This window comes from Adiantum capillus-veneris, chromosome 28 (assembly GCF_014529385.1).
Source record: "Adiantum capillus-veneris isolate H3 chromosome 28, ASM1452938v2, whole genome shotgun sequence".
Lineage (NCBI taxonomy): Eukaryota > Viridiplantae > Streptophyta > Polypodiopsida > Polypodiales > Pteridaceae > Adiantum > Adiantum capillus-veneris.
In genome coordinates, this window is record NC_140958.1 from 5260217 (window position 1) to 5275713 (window position 15497).

At 40.8% G+C, this 15497-nt stretch overlaps 2 pseudogenes; both read right to left on the bottom strand.

Moving 5' to 3' along the window:
- Positions 1 to 538: 538 nt before the first annotated feature.
- LOC147419999 (uncharacterized) lies at positions 539 to 1879 on the bottom strand (annotated as a pseudogene).
- A 2129-nt stretch (positions 1880 to 4008) lies between these two features.
- On the bottom strand, positions 4009 to 4794 carry LOC147420000 (uncharacterized; annotated as a pseudogene).
- Between the last annotated feature and the right edge of the window lie 10703 nt (positions 4795 to 15497).

Genomic DNA, 15497 nt, shown 5'->3' on the forward strand with positions numbered 1-15497 from the left:
AGGAGAGGGGGGGGGGGGGGGGGGGGGGGGTCATCACGTTGTGGGCGATAAGGAGCCGTTCAGAATAAGCACAGGGCGTGCAAACATGGTAGCACTTTTCGAACGTTCGAGGATGCATGTGCAAGTCCTAAGAGACAATGGACAGGTGACTCTGGTAAATGTTGAATACATCTGATGCATGAATGATCATGACCACTAGAACCAACCCAAGTGCCCACAGTACTCCCGTGTTTACATTAAGCCATAAGAAATAAATAATCTCCAAAACAGACTTAGAAAAATTAAACAAGTGTAGCTAAGTAGCTGCAAGGGTAGCTACTACGCAGACTGGTAGCTGCCCTTAACATTTCCTAGTATCGGAATCTGTGTTAAGTACTTGTAACTTTGCAATTGTGGAGGTGCAGTGATGAACAATGCAAAAACGTAAACAAGTGTACAAGTTAACAAAAGCTGCTTTACTACATTGTGTCATCATTACAAGTGAGCAAAATACTCCATAAGTCAGTAAATGGTTGACTGTTTAGATCGCTTATCATGGTTACATGTCACGATAATATATATAGCCGTAATACTCTAGACGCCACTGCTTTGAGATATTAATGCTCAGGTTATCGATCGGTCTCAGCAGTGCACAGTCCTCGTCATACTTGAGGCGATCTTCCGAGCAAAGCCAAGCAGTGAGCCAAGATCTTACAGTTGTTGTAAGATATCCTTGAATCTTAGTGGGATTCTGATTTTCCATATTCTTCACAATGCAGAAAGTGCCTGGAGGATTCCACAATTGCTTGTACTGTGTGTCATCCACTAGAATTGTGGACGTAGTAGTGTACTGACCTCTTTTCTCCCAGAAGTCACTTAGCTTCTTGTAAAATATAGGCTTTCCACCAGTTATCTTGAATCTAGCATCTCTTACACAATCCTGTTGTGCAAGAATTTCCTTGAATTGGTAAAACTGATCAGGAAAGCAGGCACTCAACAGGTTTTCTGCTTTAGTCTTCATGCAGCAGGTCCACACAAATACATCAAAGTGCACAAGGCACTAGTCCAAGAATGCAGGTGCATCCCTTTTATACCCATCAAACACCCTTTCTATGTATACAATTTCTAGATCATTCCAGTAGGCAGGCTTCCGTGAACGGTACCTCTTGTCTAATGAAGTCAGCAGGACACCATTAATATCAAGGATTAGAGCTGGCTTACTCTCAAACAATATGTTCCCAGGATCCTCCCATGCACGAGACACTGTCCCATCATCATTCCTAACATAATCTGCAACACCACCTGCACCTCCTCCATCCTCCCTTTGCCGAGACACCTTCCCATCATCGTGCCTTACATATTATGTACCACCTGCACCCACTGCACCAGCTTCAATACCTGCATCACCGCCTGCATCCACAGATGCATCACCATCTTCCTGAGGTGGTTCAGACTTTTCATTGGTAATCTCCGTGTCCTCACCTGCACCAACTGCCCCACCTGCACAACTTGCTTCACCACCTACATCCACAGATGCATCACCATCTTCCCAAGGTGATTCAGACTTTTCAATGATAATGTCTGTGTCTTCACCTACACTGCGTGCACCACCTGCATCCACAGATGCGTCACCATCTTCCCGAGGTGGTTCAGACTTATCAATTTTAATCTCCGTGTCATCACCTGCACCAACTGCACAACTTGCATCACCACCTGCATCCACAGATGCATCACCATTTTCCCTTCCTGGTTCATAATTTTTCATGATAATCTCTGTGTCCTCACCTGTACTGAGGACAAAAAACTCCATGTTTTTATCCTCTTGGTCATCAATGCTTCTATCACATGGGACTTGGCCCTCAACTCTAAATGAACCATCTACATCAGGAGGATCTTTCATAGTAGAATGTGCTATTATACTTATTATGTGATCAAGATTGTCAATGTTGCTAGTGGCAGCATCTGAACATAAAAACAATAATGAGATAAACAACAATGATGGACAGGACAAAAAAAAATTGATTTTGGCTTTCTTAATTCATAGGAAATGGAGAATTGTTACAAAGCCAAAAACGGCGACAGGATTTAGGAAAAGAGACAAAAATGGGGATAGGCTACAAAGCAAAAATATCGATACTATGTTTGGAGTGTTTTTCTGACTCTGGTTGTTGTAGCACCTTTTCTTCCAGATTCCATGTTACTATTTTCTCCAAGCTCTATGGCTATCATCCTTTGTAGGCTTTTTGGCAGCTCCATCTGCAAGAGAGAAGAAACAATCAACAAGAATGAATCTTAAACAATATTATCTACCTTTAGGAAGAAACAAAACCAAAAGTAACACCTGTCATCTTTCTCTTTCTTTCCCTTTGCATGATTTGTATGGTCTGTAGGATGGAGGGACTGGTGTCTCTGGATGACACTTCATTGTCCTTCATTGATGAAGGAGCATTTTCTACTTGATCTCTATTCTCAAGACTATATTTCTCTAACACACCTTCCTTCTCAATTGTAGTCTCTTGCTCAGCCTGTACAGTCATGAAAAGTATTTAAGTAATTAAGAACTTGTTGTTTCAAGTTACATGTAGCTACAGCATGACAGTGGAAGCTACCAGGCATGATAGTGGAAGCTACCAGGCAAGCACTGATAGCTACCAGCACTATCCTGGTAGTTGGCTGACTAAGAGCTACCAAGATGGCATAGGGTCCACTAATGCTATCCTAGTAGTAAGCAATCTAACAGTGGTGGTTAACAAAATAAAAGCCTGGCAACAACCTTTATCTAGAACATCTTCCTTCTCAGCATGTACCAACACCTTGAATTCTGTTCTTCACAATCAAAAATTAAGAACAAATTTTCAAGTTACATGCAGGGTCAGCATGACAATAGAAGCTACGAGGCAAGCACTAATAAGCTACCAATACTACCAAATGCTATCCTAGTAGCTACCTTGCCCCATGACATCACGGTAGATACAGATGCTCTCATCATAGCTACCAATGTTATCCTGGTAGCTACCATGTCACTTGCAGGACTTCCTTGGCAGAATGGCAGCTCATGGCAGAATGGTAGCTACCAATGCAATCCTGGTAGCCACCTTGTCACTTGCAGGACTTCCTTGGCAAAATGGTAGGTCATGGCAGAATGGCAGCTACCAACGCAATCCTGGTAGCCACCTTGTCAATTGCAGGGCTTCCTTGGCAGAATGGCAACTCATGGCAGAATGGTAGATACCACTATTATACTGGTAGCTACCAGGGTTGACAGTGAGAACTTCCTTGTCACCAGTAGGAGTTCCATGGTAAAACAGTAGCTAATGGAAGAATGGTAGCTACCTTGCCACCAGAAAGACTTCCATGGGAGAATAGTAGCTCATGGAAGAATGGTAGCCACAGCCATACTAGTAGCTAGTTGTACCAGGATTAGCATGACAGCTGCCACTATGAGAGTGGTAGCTACCAGTATTGTACTAGTAGCTACCAATCTTGTATTAGTAGCTACAATTAGCAGGGTTCCCTTGGTAACTGAAACACAAAAAACAGATAAATTTAAGCTCAATGCTACAAAATGCAGCAGGGTGTATACCATGGTCCATGCTTAAGGGCAATGATGAGGGTTTGGTGTCTGATTGCACTCCTTGGAAATTGGCATTCGTACAGTCAAGGATTACCAAAGACCACATGGTATGCGAAATCGGTTGCATGCATCCCATCTCCATGCATGTTTCTTTGCTTGCAACAAGATGGCCAAAAGAGTACATGTGAAAGGCATGATTGCAGGGCAACAAAAACATGCCAAGTGCATCATCATCGTACATCGTCAACCCACAAGCACTGCAAACTTTGTCCAAAGGCAAGGTGCCCACATCCACAGGTGGAACTTTTGGTGGAGGTGTAGAAAACAAAACTGTACTTCTTTTGACCTGCATGGTCTTCACAAAATCCATCCGCGCCTGCGCACACTCCTCCACTTCCTGTGTAAAATCTCTCTCCTTTAGAGCACTATCCATAGCATCAAGTGGTGCCTTCTCCTCAACTACCACTTGTAATGTTTGGAGTGTTAGTGACAACCTGTCGACAGTATTTTTAAGCTGCTCCACCCTCATTGCATCCATAGCATCGATGCTACCTTCTGCCTTTAGTAATGCAGCCTCTACATCTTTCAACTGGCCTCTGAGCTTTTCCACTAGCAGGTTGCACCTTCATTTCGGTGCACATCAGGCTGCAGCAATTCCAGCTTCTTAAAAGCTTCATTATACTCTGACAATGCAAAAGAATTCTTTCTTACAACCATGTTGTAAACAGTATCTAACTCTGTAAGAGAGGTGGACCAAATAAATTCTTTTTCTACACATCATCCACTGTATCAATTGGAGTTTCCTGGGGTGCCTCCAAATGATCTGGAGTCCTCGTCATTCGCTGCAAGCTGTTAGGGGCAGAGGAGGAATGGAAAGCTGCCCATCGCTGATTCTTTGCATGTAATTTGCCTGGATCCATATTTGTGACAATAATTTTTGAAAACAAGGCCCAGTCAACCTGTCCCTTCAACTGCTCATATAGAAAGCCTCTAGCAAATCCTTTAGTCACCTCGATACCAAAATTGCCAGGAGGTTCTTGATACACTGATGTGAACAATACATAAAACCTATTCCAGAGCTCTGGCTTCACATCCCTACATTTTACTTTGATGCCCCTCTTCGGCACCTCCTTAAAGCATTTCAACCAATCTTTGTTGGTGAAATCTACCTCAGTCAACAGTCGCGCATCCACTCCAAAGTTGGGGAGGTCGTATACTTCATGTGCTTGAGGCTTTGTCATGCAAAAAATTGTCTTCCTTTCAAATGGCACATATAGAGTGCACCAATGGCCTTTGCCCTGTAAAATATAGGGAAAAACATAAGACCATGGTTGTTTCCATACGGAAAACGCATACAGGTATGGAAGTATGATTGGAGTATGGTTCAACACTTAAGCTTGAAACATACACAGCCATAAATTTACTAAAAACTTAGATAACTTATGCATGGTGAGCATTTATAATATCACAATTTTACAGAAGTTTTCACATTAAACATCAATTGTTGCATTGAGCAGGAGCAGAAGCAGGCTGGGCATGTGCATGAATAGGTGGTACAACTACCTCTGTCCCAGACAGATAGCTACCATGTAACTACCACCTTGGTATTTCTTTGCTAAATGAACTTTTTGATTGGTAGCTGGCTAACATAATGCTACCAACTTGTTATGTTTTTTGCAGAATGCTGAATGCTACAATCTTGATGATCTCTAATACACTTTCCCTATATTAAATGAGTGTTGCAGGTGGTAGCTACCACACTGATAGAGTATCACTGATTCATGCTTCTTCATAGCACTATGATTTGCAATCCATACGAGTATGGTCCCAACTATGCACAAGACATGAATGCATGTGCAGCCAACCAATTTTAAGTTCAGTAAAAAATGCAATGTGCACAAATATATCTGCTTGAATGCATGCATGCATGCATGGCTCTACACAAGTTTTCAATGCAAGCTTGAATGCATGCATGCATGCCTCTACGAGGGTTTTCAATGCAAGCTTGAATCCATGCACATTAGCTTATGGAGCTTGAATGCATCTACAAACATCTAGCCTATAACTTAGGTTTGCTTCAAAGCAAGCTTAAGAGAGCTTACATGGACCTTGGAAACAAGTTACAACATAAATTGTGCAGAGACAGCCAGCAACACTAAGATGCAGTAGTACCTCAGTGTTGGGGGTTAAAACATCTGTCATTTTTTAATGTTTCTTTGCTATAGGAGTGCAGGGCTTTGGTGAAGGAGTCAAGACCTTCTTCTTCCTCTTTCCAGCAAGGGATTCCGAGGGTGGATCAGGCGAGGGAGATGAATGACGGGCCCTCTTCCGCCTCCCAGTAATTGTGGCTGATTTTTCTTCAGCTACAGGAGCTGCTTGGCCACCTGAGTTGCCTCCCCTCTGCAACCGTCGACGAGCAGGAAGCGTCATGATTGTGGAGTATGGTGGCCCCCCCGCACTACTTTCACACACCCAGTTGAAACTGAAAAGATAATTTTTAAAGTTTTTAAATCCAGCTCACTGCTCAAGCCTTTTGATGAACAATTTTCAAATAAAACATTATAAAAGATTCTCAATGTTTACTCACCTAGCTACCAACCAGCCCACCCCCTTGCTACCACCCCCAAAGATGGGTAGCTAGTGTACCACCTATTCATGCGTCCACCCATTAGCGAGCTAATTTTACTATTTTAGGTGCTTTAATGGTTGGATTTTGACGTTTTGACCATAGGAGAGTGTTCCCATACCATAGGTAAACCATTCTGGTATGTTCTACTATAGTTTTCAAGACCTTGATTGTGATTTTGGTACCTTGTTAGATTGTGACTAGACTCGGTAAGATAGTGTCCCTAGGTGTCTTAGACCTCCTCTTAAAGTTTCATTGCATTTAGAATTTTTTGAGTGCCAAAATGGTGTGATGATCAAGAGCAATGACATAAGACATAGGTAGTTTGCTAGATTTGAGAGTAATAGATTTTTTATTGCTAGAGATATCATTATTCCTTAGGTTTACTTCTTGAGGTTGACACCCTCAAAGAGTCTTGTGTCCATATGAGTAGCTTTCCTAAGTATTGACATTATGGTAGTGCCAGATAGCTATGCTATGAATGATTGTCACGGCGACCCGCTAACATTGCACACTCTAGCTCTTGTAATCTGTATAAAAATCACTTGGTGATTAGGAGTTTAAAGTTTCTTTGCTAGTCAAAATTTGAACCTAGGGAGTATCGTACTTTTGGTAGAAATTATTATTCTGCTTGCAAAAATCTCAAATCAACATCAAATTCAAATTTGAACAGACCATTATTCTTCTAGGGACTAGTGCTAGCTATGATATCAGTCTTGGCTCAATCTGTGACAAAGAAACATGGATCATGATCCATGTACCTTTGTGTCAAATTTCATTGAAACTTGGTACATAGCTCCCTCTTAGTCCACCGATCCCATCCATATGGTTTTTATGTAATTTGAATTGATTTAGGTCACCCAAGAGTCAAACGCTAGGTTTGCATGGTGGTTTTTGAACTTGAAGGGCTTTTGTCCCCTTTTGATCCACTTCATAAAGTTTTTAGGCTAGATTGTTTTTGAAAGGTTTGTTTGGTTTAGTCTCTGCTACATGCCTGTATGGTCACTATCTAAACAATCAAAAAAGTTATATGGATTGCAATCAATGTTCCATCAGATTTGGACCCCCAAACTTGGCTTGATGATTACTTGTAGTTTAAGTAGTCTACTCCACCACTTATTTTTGGACTTGAAAAACATTTTGTCAATCAAAAGAAACTTTTTGTGTTTGCTCTATGTTTTTTTACTAGCTACTAGTCTTTTGATGATTTTGTAAAGCCTGTTGCAATTTTTGCTATGGTCCTCTTTGTAAAAGTTGTTCCAAATGTTATCAGCTATCTACTGCTCAAATTTTAGCCTTAAATGGTCAAAATATACATGGATCACAATCCATGTTTAATAGCATTTGGGAATAAAACTTGGTCAGAATGCTTATGCCCTGTAGAGGTTAATTCTCACACCTTTTTGGATTTGGATCTCTAAAAGTTAAAAAGACCCAAATTTTGGTCAAATTCTAAAGTTTTTGTGTCTTTTGTCAAATTTCTTGACTTTGAGTGTGTTACCAGTGTCAATGTTTTTCCAAATTTGTGTGTTCAATGACTACAAATCACCCTTGACCCAATGGTGTCAATTTTTGCTCAATTAGTTTATCCCTTTTTCCACAAAATTTTGGGGGACCTCCTCCTAAAGTTTTTTTGCATTTTGACTTTGTTTAAGTGTCAAAATGACACGATAATCAAGAGTGGTGAGACACGAAATATGCAGATTTCTTGAGTAGAGAGTGATATATTTGCTAGTGCTATAGATAGATTAATTTTGTAGGTTCACTTCTTGAGGTTGAAACTGTCAAAGGGTCTTCATGCTCCATCCGAGTCATATCCCTAAGCATTGGCATTATGTTAGTGCCACATAGCTATGCTATATATTTCCGATCACAGTGACCCACTAGCATTGGCGTCATTTTACTTAGGATAGTGATCCTTAGGTGGTGAGTGACCTAGTCATAGTCGTAGCTTTCTTGTCTTTAGATTTTGATATCCATTTTGTTTACATCTTAGTAGTCAAGCAGCTAGACACAAGGTTTAGTGCGTACTAGTGGAGGCTAGAAGTCGTGGAATTGCTAGATCTACTCTTAAGAGGCATAGGGAGTTGTGAGTGAGATATGGAAGGAATTTTCATTCTTCATTTTTATTGATGTGTTGAAAGTACTATTCCATCATCCATTTGACTTTCAATTTTGAACGGTTTGATTGTTTTTGGTTCGTAGATTCATTTCAACACTTAGGAGTAGGTGGAAAACTATATTTTGGTAAGTTAGACCATAACTTTGAAAAGTGGGTGATTTGATGGCCAAAGCTTAAAAACTGAAAGATCACTCTCCTATGGTCAAAACGTCTAAAAACAATCATTTATGCACTCAAGATAGTAGATTCAGCTCGCAAACAAGCTGTTGCAAACCACAAAAAAATTCAGAATAATTATACTTAAAGAGCCCAAGACAAGGAATGCAATGGAATTGTTCGAAACAAATTTGGATTATCAGAGCTTGAGAAAAATTGCTTACAAGGTTCTTGAGAGCAGACACTCTCAACCATACGCTCAAAACATTAGATAGATGAGTTATACCAAGCACCAAGCAAACTTTAGCGAGCAAACAAAAAAATCGAGCGATATCCATAAGAGAGAGAGAGAGAGAGAGAGAGAGAGAGAGAGAGAGAGAGAGAGAGAGAGAGAGAGAGAGAGAGAGAGAGAGAGAGAGAGAGAGAGAGAGAGAGAGAGAGAGAGAGAGTAAATGAAACGATTCAAAATTTCTTGGAGATTTAGAAGGGTAGAGGTGCATATACCACACATGTAAGCAGACATTTAATTAAAAACTCTACATCCATAGGTAAAGTGAGCCTATTTCAGAGCAACTTGGAGAAATTTTTCAATGGTTTTGATGCTTTTGGTGATGGGTGTCCTTCATGCACACGCATTAGAGAGAGGCGAATCCTGTTACCTGCCACCATCACCCAAAAAACAAGAAAAAGTTAGTTCATAAGGTGGAAGGCAGTTGTCTTCAGAAACTCCTACGTGTTATTGATGTCACTCTAATAAATCATGCATGAGACCACCTGGTTGAGAGGGTCCATGGTGTAGGCTTGGAGAGTTGCAAAAAATACAACACTTGGTGCACTACAAGAGGTACTTCATATTAGCAATGCTCGCAGTGCAACGCTCAAAAGTTAAAATCCACGTTGTCGCTATTTTCTTTGTTGCATAGCGACGCCTATAGAGACGCTCATAACGATGCCAACAGGGGTAAAAAATAAACCAAGAGCACCAAAAACTTAGATCTCAGATCAAAGTTTCAACGCTCTACCAAAATAGGTAAACCTGCACCTCTCCCTCCCTCTCTCTCTCTCTCTCTCTCCCTCTCTCCCCCAACTCACACATACACACAAGGAGAAGAAGGAGAGCTAGGTATGCTCCTTCCCTCTCATGTTCCCTTCCCCTCTTTCTCTCTCTCTCTCTCTCTCTCTCTCTCTCTCTCTCTCTCTCTCTCACACACACACACACACACACACAATGTGTCTTAGAGAGAGAGAGAGAGAGAGAGAGAGAATGTACACACATGCATAAACAAAACACATACACACACATTGAATGTACAAAAAATTACACGCATATTCATAAACAAAGAATACATACACACACATTGAGAGAATAAAAGAAAGAGAGAGAGAGAGAGAGAGAAAGAGAGATATAAAGTAAAGAGAGACATATACATATAAAGCAGAGAGAGAGAGAGAGAGAGGAGGAGGAGAAAAAAAAAAGAAAGAGGGAGAGAGAGAGCGAGAAAAAAAACAAAGAGACACAGAGAGGGAGAGAAGACGAAAAAGAGAGAGGTAAGGGGAGAAAACAAAGAGAGAGAGAGAGAGATAGATTAACACTAAAATGGTAACAGGACACTTTTATGTCCTTGGACACTTTTGTGTCCTGTTAAGTGGTCATTTTTCTTGAATTATTTGAAGAGTATGAAAATGAATTTCTAGGTGCTATATATCCACAAAATTGCCTTATGAGCTGAAAAAAACTTAGCATTATTTTTGGAGTATCAATCTCACCATTAACCTTACTCTTGCACAACATTTTAGAACCTAAACTGTGTGAAAAAATTGGGTCCTGTTTTTGGCTTTTTTTCAATTTTTGGCAACTATACCACTCTAAACTTCATGTTTGTGAGGTTTAGATGGCTAGAGGTTAGGCCTTCATAGTTCTCAACATGTTTTGATGCTTGTAGAGAGAGATAAGTGTTAAAATCGAAAGTTATGACCAATTTACAAGAATTGCATCATCCTGTTTTTTGGCCAAAATTAGCACTTTTATGATTTTTTTGGTGGATTTCTTGATATCCAAATTCAATTTTGATTGTGTAAGTGTAATGTATAACATAAAGCTACTCTTCCTTGAGTTTTGGGGGACCTAATATGCTATATAGCATAGTATATGATGATGGTTGAGTTTTTTGATTGCTGAAGAATACGATACATTTTAGAGTAGTAAGTATAACTTTCTCAATATTGCTAGTTTCTTAGGCCAGTTTTGTGTATTTTGTAGGTAGTAACCATATCTAATCATAGACTACAAACTTGGCTACATATTGAGTAGTTTCTATGGGTTTCTAGAGGTCATAATGCTAAACCCAGTTTTTTCATGTTTGTTGTATTTAGCACTTTATCATTGCCCCCAAGGTTCCAATTGTAAGAGATCCATTATCCTTTTGACATGCTCCATGGCTCCTTTTGAATCCAAAGGCCCAAAGGGAACTAAGAAAACATGTATATAGTATCTGTATTGAGCGTGACTAGAGAAACTTTGATGATAGGTCCGCAGAATGGCAAAAATGCAACTTTTTTGTACCTATTTTTTTTGCCCAAAAAAATATTAGTGAGGTAAAAGCAACCGTATGTTTTGGTCACCAACCCATTGAAGCTAACGAGGCAATTTATCTCATGTCCTACAAAAATACCCACTCCTATTTATATGCAATCAACCGTAAGAAATCACTGTTTTGGGAAAAATGCATTGGTCCATCCACTTTGGAGGCTTGTAGTGACCAAGGGATGAGAAAAATTACAAGTTTCTCATTTTTCCATATGTAGTAGTTATTGAACTATAAGCTCATGAAAGGATTTTTCAAAATGAGTGGATCTACTATGGTTTTGGAATTTTTTCCCAAAACCCTGAAAGGACACTTTTATGTCCTCTTAGGTTACCATTCTAGTGTTAAAACAAAGAGAGAGAGAGAGAGAGAGAGAGAGAGAGAGAAAGAGAGAGATAGATTAAAAAAGTAGAGAAAATATGAATTGATGAATGTTATATTAAGATCTAGGATTAGGTTAGATTTAAAATTACATTTATTTTTAGGTTAGATTAAGATCTAAGATGACGTTAGATTACATTTAACTTATATTTAGAATTTATGCTAAATTTAAAATTGTTGCTAATTTATGCTAAATTTAAAATTAGGTTAGACTTAAGGTTAGGTTAACATTTAAATTAGGTTAGATTACATTTAAGTTATATTACATTTAGGTTTAGGTTAGATTTAAGATTAGATTAGATTTAGGTTTAGTTTATGTTGAGTTTAAGGTTATATTAGATTATAACTCGAGTTGTTGCCAATTATAACTCGTTGAACTCTAATGCTGGCCAACAGGAAGCAATCTTGCAACCCAATAGACGTATTTGCAGGTGCCATGTTTCTTGGTGATGCAATGGTTGAGGTCTAGGGAGGTTGAGACGTGAGAGGGTGATTTGGGAGTTGTGCAACAAGCAGAGAGGACGGGGCTGTCCTGTAGGCTGATGCTAGACCAGGAGTGAGAGAACTCGCAACATTTCATGAGTGCATTGAAGGGCCCACCCTTGTAGTTGTGGTAGAAGAGCTTGCCTCTGTTGTTGAGCACCTTGTCATTGAGGTAGATGGTACTCTCCTACATTGCCCCATTTGCGTTTCTGCAGTTGGCCCTCAGCCACTCCCCGCCCATAGACAGCCTTTTGTTCTTATACGACCGGCTGAAGTTGCCACCTTCCTAATCGCACTGTGCATTTGCAACTCAATCATGTTAGCACTACTCTGAAACAAAGGCACCTCTCTCTCTCTCTCTCTCTCTCTCTCTCTCTTAGCACGACTGCACTAGCATAACTCACCTATGCTGCAAGTTAGAGCTACACAAAATGCAAGTGGAAAACTACATTACATTAGGTTTAGATTAGACTTAAGATTAGATTAGATTTAGGTTTATGTTGAGTTTAAGATTATATTAGGTTTAGATTTATGTTAGATTTAAGATTAGGGCAAGATTTAAGGTTAGCTAGGTTAGATTAGATTAGATTGAGATTTAGGTTAGATTTTAGGGCATGTCAATGAAGGGGGAGCTCCAATTAAGCTCAAGGCTTTGCCCAAAGAGCAAACACTAGGTACACAACAATATGTATATTCCCATCATGATCTGACACCGATCAAATCACCCACAAATCATGTTCAATTAGCTCAGAATCACCATATGTTCAATTATGTTAGATTTAAGATTAGATTTTGGATTTAGTTTTTATATTAAAGTCTACCTTTGGGATTACAGGAAAAAAATTAGAGTTAGGCAAACGCTGATCGCTCTCTTCCTCTCTATGGTTGTGACCTTAATTTGGAAAGCTTTCAATGGCATGATACTCATATTGGAGGCCAACATGTAATGTGTGACGTTATCCCTCAAACAAGGATCTGTTGTGAAGAGATGTTAAGATGCTGTGAATTGCTACAGGTAGAGAAGAGGCAAAGGGGTTTTGTCCACTACATGCGTTGACATATAGACGTGGGTGTGTAGATTTATCATACCCACAAATATAGGCATTGACCAATAAAGACGATATTATAACCCGGTGGTTCTCTAATCTCTATGCACCTCTAGACCGAGGTGTTTGGGGATCGGACATGACTAGAGAATGTGAGGTAGTTTACAGTGTAAACAAAGAGAGAGAGAGAGAGAGAGAGAGAGAGAGAGAGAGAGAGATAAGACGGAGGATGCCAATAGAAGATTAAATTTATGTCCCGGTTATAAGGTTTTTAGATTCATTATGAGAAGTAACGACGATGATGTGGGGCCGTCCAACCGAAACACCTATCTCTCAACAAGGATCTCATGTCCTTGTAATCAATGCAAACATGCTGTGCGACGGACAAGACGCGTTTCTTTACAGCACGTTTGCAAATTTGGTGAGTTTGATCCATCTATTATAGACCGTGTTGTTGCCAATTATAACTTGTCAGACTCTGACACTGGCCAACAGGCAGCAATCTTGCAACCCAATAGATGTATTCGCAGGCACTTTGGTCAAGCAGCAAACGTCACGCCATAAGATGTAGCCTCTGACAGCTCGGAGGATGATCATGCAGACCACATTCCCAACGAGGCTATGTTTCAGCCCGAGATCAATGAAATGATCGAGACGATCATGGATTCAGAAAGGCTTATCTACGATGATATGAAAAGTGAATCCGATATGCCATTGTATGATGGAGCACGTGTTTCACCAAAGATTTCGGGGGATGTGTGTTCGCTACGTGAGCCGGGCACGTGCTGGGCCTCTGGTTGTGGGAGGTGTTAAAGAGAGAGAACAAGAGACACTAACAGCTCTGGCAATCACCGTAATCATCCATTAATCAATTCAATCTCTGATTACAATGTAATTGATAGCCAAGGTGGGCTGTTAACAACATCGACACTTGGATCAATTCGTAAATAGGAGTTTAAGCTCCCTTCACAGATTAACCGAGCCGTTAACGGCACCGGGCTCAATAAAACAATTAATTAAGCTTCAGACCGATCAAGTTGATGATAATTCTCTCTTTTCATTTTATCTGCTTCAACTGCACTTGGAATCTGCAAGTTTCAATTCTATTCGCTGCTTCAATTTTCATGCTCCCTGCTTTATATGCTTTACTCTGCCTTAATTACCGCTTATGAGCTTCAAGTTTCTTCTCTAATCGACTTGATTTTTATTGCCTTCAAGCTATATATACCTTTGATGACCTCTTTTCGAGTATCCTTTGTCACACAAATTTCCTTGCTTGCTTCATGTGCCCTTGCTATTTCCTCCCGTAATACCTTGGTTAGAGAATGAAACGATTTATGCCAAGAACCTTGCTTGCTCTTTTTCTTCGTCGTCCGAGTCCGCTCTTGAGTGAGCTCCCTTTGTTCAAGCTCGAGAGAAAGAACGAGCCCTTTGTTCAAGCTCGAGAGAGAAAAGCAAAGCTCTTTGTTCAAGTTCGAAAGAGAGAGAGCTCGAGCCTCTCTTGCTTTTGTTCAAGCTCGACCCAGCCTCTCTTGCCTAGTTTCGAGAGCGAGAGACTTTCCTTGCCTTGGCTTCAGAGAGAGAGAGAGCCAAAAACCTTCTTTATCTCCTCAATCTCCACTCCTTGCTTGCTTCTTAGATATCCGAGAGAAAGAGAGAGCGGGAGAGCCCTCGTTTTGCTTCTCCAACATGAGAGCGAGAGAGAGCGGGAGAAGCCCTTCCTTAGCTAACTTCTTCCTCCCTCCTCTCTCCCTTGCTTAGAATCCCCTCCTCCCCTCGTCTCCTTTCTCCCTCTTCTTCACTCGTTGAAGCCACCCTAAAATAACCCCTCAAAAACTTGCCCCCACCACACAGTCACGGCGCCGTGACTGATGTGGCCTCGGAGTGGGATTGATGATGTGGCAGTCGGCAAGGTTGAGCAGCATGAAATCCGGCGATTCAGGCACCAAACTACTACGCGAGGAGACGTTCTAAACTTTTCCCTTCACCCACGCGCTCGTTTTTGCAGGTTCGCAACCGCTACGACTGCTTTTCCCCTCTCCTGCGCCTTCCCTTCGGCTGCTTGCGCCATCCCCCCGTTTTTCTTTCTTTTTTTTTTGCCTTCACACTAAAACCCCTTTAGTGGGTGGCACTTCATTGTTTGCATTGGCCGGCATTTACTCAATTGGGCGGGGGGGCCCTTATTGCCTGGGGCGGCCATTGCCTTTGTAAGGGCATCATATTTGAGCATACATATCTAGCAAAGCACTGCTAAGCACACCGGTCAATCAATTTGGGCGGCCGCTTAACCAGCAAGCAGCCACTTTATTACTCATGTGGGCGGCCATTGGCCATGGGTAGACCTTGACTATGGGCGGCATCCGGCCTTGTTGCCTTTTCTTTTGGGCGGGCTTATGCCTTGTAAGGGCACCACATTCGGGCATACATGATGACTAAAGTATCGCCAAGCACCACATCTTTCCCTAGCATTCCTTGACTAACAATATATTCGTGATTTTTATTGTCCATCCGACATCTCAAATAATGCCAAAATTACCCAGCTCGG